The sequence below is a fragment of the Mustela nigripes genome, chromosome 12 (genome assembly GCF_022355385.1).
Source record: "Mustela nigripes isolate SB6536 chromosome 12, MUSNIG.SB6536, whole genome shotgun sequence".
Classification (NCBI taxonomy): Eukaryota; Metazoa; Chordata; class Mammalia; order Carnivora; family Mustelidae; genus Mustela; species Mustela nigripes.
In genome coordinates, this window is record NC_081568.1 from 158,587,129 (window position 1) to 158,593,381 (window position 6,253).

General features: G+C 37.4%; 1 pseudogene; it reads left to right on the forward strand.

The window, feature by feature from the left end:
• The first annotated feature begins 4,103 nt into the window (after window positions 1-4,103).
• On the forward strand, window positions 4,104-4,666 carry LOC132028103 (S-phase kinase-associated protein 1-like; annotated as a pseudogene).
• Window positions 4,667-6,253: the final 1,587 nt, after the last annotated feature.

Here is a 6,253-nt window from a genome sequence, read left to right on the forward strand (position 1 = left end):
TCGAGTACAGATCCTTTACCTCTTTGGTTAGGTTTATTTCCAGGTATCTTATAGTTCTTGGTGCACTAGTAAATGGAATCAATTCTCTAATTTCCCTTTCTGTATTTTCATTGTAGTGTATACGAAAGCCACTGATTTCTGTACATTGATTTTGTATCCTGCCACGTTGCTGAATTGCTGTATGTGTTCTAGTAGTTTGGGGGTGGAGTCTTTGGGGTTTTTCATATAAAGAATAAGGTCATCTGTAAAGAGAGAAAGTTTGACTTCTTCATTGCCAATTTGGATACATTATATTTCTCTTTGTTGTCTTATTGCTGTTGCTAGGACTTCTAATACTATGTTGAACATGTTTGGTGAAAGTGGGCACCCGTGTCTTGTTCCTGATCTCATCGGGAAGGCTGCAAGCCTTTTCCCATTGACGATGATATTTGCAGTGGGTCTTTCATAGATAGATTTGATGAGGTTCAGGAATCTTCCCTCTATCCCTATACTTTGAAGCATTTTAACGAATGCTGGATTTTGTCAAATACTTTTTCTGCATCAATTGAGAGGACCGTGTGGTTCTTCTCTCTTCTCATATTAATTTGTTGTATCACATTGATTGATTTGCGAATGTTGAAGCATCCTTGTAGCACAGGGATGAATAACACCTGGTCATGGTGGATAATATTTTTCATGTACTATTGGATCCTGTTGGCTAGGATCTTGTTGAGAATCTTAGCATCCATATTCATCAGTGATATTGGTCTGAAATTCTCCTTTTTTGTAGATTCTTTTCCAGTTTGGGGATCAGGGTAATGCTGGCTTCATCAAAAGAGTAGGAAGTTTTCCTTCTGCTTCAATTTTTTGAAACAACTTCAGGAGAATAAGTGTTATTTCTCCCTTGAAGGTTTGGTAGAATTCCCCAGGGAATCCGTCAGGTCCTGGGCTTTTGTTTTTTGGGAGGTTTTGATCACTGCTTCAATCTCGTTACTATCGGTCTATTCACGTTGTTGATATCTTCCTGGTTCAATTTTGGGAGTTTCTAGGAATGCATCGTTTTCATCAAGGTTGCTAGCTTATTGGCATATAACTGTTGATAATTACTTCTGATCATTGTTTTTACTTCCTTGGTGTTAGTTGTGATCTCCCTCTCTTTTCATTCATAATTTTTTGAATTCGGGCTTTCCCTCTTATCTTTTGGATTAGTGTGGCCAGTGGCATATCGATTTTATTGATTCTTTCAAAAAAACAAGTTCTAGTTTCATTGATACGTTCTGCTGTATCTTTGTTTTCTACTTCATTGAACTCAGCTCTAATCTTGATGATTTCCCTTCTTATGTGTGGAGTTGGTTTGATTTTTTGTTGAATCTCCAGTTCTTTAAGGTGTAGAGACAGCTGTTGTGTTCTGGATTTTTCAATTTTTTTGAGGTAGACTTGAATGGCTATGTATTTCCCCCTTACGATCACCTTTGATGTATCCCATAGGTTTTGTACTGAAATTTCTTCATTCTCATTGGTTTCCATGAATTGCTTCAATTCTTCTTTGATCTCCTGGTTGATCCAAGCATTCTTAAGCAAGGTGGTCTTTAGCTTCCAGGTGTTTGAGTTCCTTCTGAACTTTTCCTTGGGATTAAGCTCCAGTTTCAAAGCATTGTGATCTGAGAATATGCAGGGAATATTATCAGTCTTTGGGTATCAGTTGACTCCTGATTTGTGACCCATTATTTGGTCTATTCTTGAGAAGTTTCCATGTGCACTTGAGAAGAATGAGTATTCTGTTGTTTTAGGGTGGATTGTTCTGTATATATCTATGAGGTCCATCTGGTCCAATGTGTCATTCAATGCTCTTGTTTCTTTATTGATTTTCTGTTTCGATGACCTGTCTATTTCTGAGAGAGGCATGTTAAGATCTCCTACAATTTGTGTACTCATATCAATATGACTCTTTTTTTTTAATTTTTTATTTTTGATAAACATATATTTTTATCCCCAGGGGTACAGGTCTGTGAATCACCAGCTTTACACACTTCACAGCACTCACCAAATCACATACCCTCCCCAATGTCCATAATCCCACCCCCTTCTCCTAAACCCCCTCCCCCCGGCAAACCTCAGTTTGTTTTGTGAGATTAAGAGTCACTTATGGTTTGTCTCTTTATCTTGATTAACAGTTTTCTTAAGTAATCGGCTGCTCCCATATTGGGGGCATAGATATTTACAATTGTTAGATCATCTTGGTGGATAATTCCTTTAAGGATAATGTCGTGTCCTTCTGTATTTCTGACTACAGTCTTTAGTTTAAAGTCTAATTTATCTGATATAAGAATCGATACCCCAGCCTTCTTTTGAGGCCCATTGGCATAAAAAATGCTTCTCCTTCCCTTCACTTTTAGTCTGGGTGTTCCTTTAAGTTCAAAATAGGTCTCTTGTATACAACATATGGATGGGTCCTGTCATTTTATCCAAGCTGCAATCCTGTGCCATTTTATGGGTGCATTTAGGCCATTCACGTTGAGAGTGATTATTGATAGATACATTTTTATTGACATTGAGTTATCTTTGAAGTCTTTTTTTCTGTATATTGTCTCTATTTTTCTGTTCAATGCTATTCTTAGGATTTTCCTCTTTTATAGAACACCCCTTAATATTTTTTTCAGTGTCGGCCTGGTGGTTGCATGGTCTTTTAAGCCTTGCCGGTCTTGAAAACTCTTTATCTCTCTATCCATTTTGAATGTCAGTCTTGCTGGATAAAGTATTCTTGGCTGCATGTTCTTTTCATTTAGTGCCCTGAATATATCTTGCCAGCCTTTCTGGACTTCCAGGTTTCTATGGACAGGTCTGATGCTATTCTGATGGGCTTTCTTCTGTAAGTAATGATCCTCTTTGCCCTGGTGACTTTCAAGAGATTATATCTACAATTGTGGTTCCTCAATTTGACTATCAGGTGTCGTGATGTTTTTTGGAATGTATAATCTTTGATGGAGACCGTTCAGCCTCTAGTACATGAACACTGGTTCCATTTGTGAGTTTGGGAAAATTTTAATGAAGGACTTGATCCACTATATCTTCTAGACTCCTTTCTTTCTCCTTCCCTTTAGGGATTGCAATAATTCTGACATTGGAACGTTTCATGGCATCATTTATTTCCCTGATTCTGTTTTCGTGGTTTCTAATCTGTTTTTTTTTTTTCAAACTTCCTCCTCATCCTTTCTCTCTATCTGTTTGTCTTCCAGATCACTAATTCTATCTTCTGTCTCATTTACCCTATCTTTGAGAAAGTTTTGATTAGATTAGGACTCATTGAGAGCATTGTCAACCTCTTCCCTGGTAGCTTTAAGCTCCGCCCTTACATTGTGCACATCCTGTCTGTTCGCTTTCAGCTCGACCCTAATAAATTCTGTTTGGTCATCCATGGCTTTCTCCAACCTAGCTATTGCCTGGATAATTGTTAGCCTGAATTCTCTTTCTGACATATTGTCTATATTGATATCTGTTAGCTCTGTTTCAGAAGGTCCATCCTCTGTATTTTTTTCTGTTAGGCATTTCTCCTCCTAGTCATTTTTGTGAGAGATGACTGAACAGATGTAGCTGGATGTTGTAACCGTGGTGCAGTCAAAGTGCACCCTGGAACACTTCTGTGCAATCAGGATTCCCCACCCCAACGAGAGACAAAAGAAAAGAAAAAGAAAAAAAGAAATATAGAGAAATACAGGAAAGAAAGGGAAGATGAAAGAGAAGGTTCAGCCCTAATGGGCCCCAATGTCAGATTTATGATATTAACCAACCAAAACAGAAAAACAAAAAGATGATAAAAGTATATGACAAGATAAAATACATATATATATATTCAAATAAAGGAACAACCTCGTCAAGAAGAACCCCAAGTGTAAGATTTATATACTATCAGGACAAACACAAAAACACAGAAATATTTGTTGGAGAAAAAGATGGGAGAGTGGTTATAAATTCTCAATGTGTGCGAGGAAGGTTATTTTGATTCTTCCTGGATGTATCTTGATATTTTGTTAAAGGACTCAACTTTCCTAAGATAAAGGGGGATTAAAAATTAGTTTACTGAGTGGCCTTGTTCTCCGCTTTTCTCCCCACGTCCTGGAGGCCGCTGTGTTTTTGTCAGCCTCCGACCTGCAGTTGGCCTGAGACCGAGCACCATGCCTTCAATTAAGTTGCAGAGTTCCATTGGAGAGATATTTGAAGTTGATGTTGAAATGGCCAAACAGTCTGTGACTATTAAGACCATGTTGGAAGATTTGGGAATGGACGATGAAGGAGATGATGATCCAGTTCCTCTACCAAATGTTAATGCAGCAATATTAAAAAATGTCATTCAGTGGTGCACCCACCACAAGGATGACCCCCCTCCTCCTGAGGATGATGAGAACAAAGAATAGCGGGCAGATGATATCCCAGTTTGGGACCAAGAATTCCTGAAAATTGACAAAGGAACACTATTTGAACTTATTCTGGCTCCGACCTACTTAGACATCAAAGGTTTGCTTGATGTTACATGCAAGACTGTTGCCAATATGATCAAGGGGAAAACTCCTGAGGAGATCCGCAAAACCTTCAATATCAAAAATGACTTTACTGATGAAGAGGAAGCCCAGGTACGCAAAGAGAACCAGTGGTGTGAAGAGAAGTGAAATGTTATTCCTGACACTGTAACACTGTATGATTGTTCCAAATACTAGTTTCACTGCTATGTTTATAATTGTTAATATTAGACAAACAGTAGACAAATGGCAGCAGCAAATCAGTTGTTTAAGCAGAATATTGTCCTCCTTGCATGTGTAGTTTGAGTACAGATTCCAAACCTATGGCTGAGTTTCTTCTAATATGATCAAAAGTTTTTATTTTTTTCCTTTGCTCTAAATAAACCTGAACTGTGAGTTCTCTGTAGAAGGTGGCATTTTGGGCTTTCCTTCTCTTTGTAAAGCGATTTCTGCCTAGTTTATTGTCTAGTTAACTTTAGTTTAATGACCTTTTAAAAGTTGGCATTGTAAATAAAACAAGATGAAAAAAGTTTTCTGAAATAGAATTAACAATCTTTATTCATGAGTTGAAAACTGGAAAAAGGCTACTTGAGGTAAATGTTTTGAGTTGGATTATTAGGGTGTCTTCGAGCTTCCTGGAGTCAAGGAGTACCACTGGTATTGATTAGCCTGTATGTAGCAGGGCTCCCTTAATTGGATCTAAGGACTTGTTTTTGCATTTTTAATTCTCAGCTTTGAATATGTTGGCTAGAGACTCAGTTACTACTAAATTTGTGGTTTTGGGGGGAAATGTAACTAGTCAGTCTGTTAGCTTTTCGATTAAAAAAGACAAATAACCCATGCAGTGTGTTATCTTTTTATAATCAGTGATCCCATGTGGGGGAAACTTCACACTACTTGCATGTAAAAAAAATAATTTAACCTTTAACCTTAAAGTGTCTGAAAAAACGTAGAAAGCATCCATCACGAATGCAAGATACTTTCAATAAATATAAGTTATGTAGTAGGTGGTAAATGGTTTGCTTTTTTGTACTTAACTGTGTCTCTTCACTTACTAAATGAGTTAAGTATATGTGTGGTCATGTAGCTGGAGACAGCTTGCAGGAAGTTCATGTCCTAGCTTGCTGGATGCTGCTGACCTAGCAGCTGGGTTCTGATAGACTCGTGTCTCTCCTGATTGTCATGATATGGTTTACTGGAACCAGTGCTTCAGTTCTTAACTGGTGTGTGTGGCTGTACAGAACTGCACTGCCCCTGTTTACAGTAGAACGAAGTTGTCCTGGTGTTTAAGATGGCTTCCAAATTGTTCCCTTCTTTCCTCCTTGTGTTCCCTTTTTTATTGCTTTACCATTTAGCATCATCTGTATTCACATGTAGTCTTACTGCATTCTCTTCATGTTTACTGTGAGCTGTTTTCACTCAGGTTATTTGCTGATAGTAGTTTGCCTTTATAGTTCATTTCTTGTTTGCCTCGAATCTGTATCTGACTTAATAAAGTCCCATATGCTGTCTCAGATGAAAAAATTTAGTTTACCTATAGGGGTAGTATTGATTGAGGAAAAGGGATTACTTTAAAGTTTAACTCTATATGAATATTAAAAGATAAAAATAAAAAGGAATAAACTAGACTATACTAAACTAAAACTTAAAAAAAAGAAGGAATTCAAAAAATAGAAATGCAAAAGTAAAACATAGGTGTATGTATCAAAAAGTTCAGGTTAGAAGGCTATTATGGAATTTGATGTACTGGATAGCTCGCT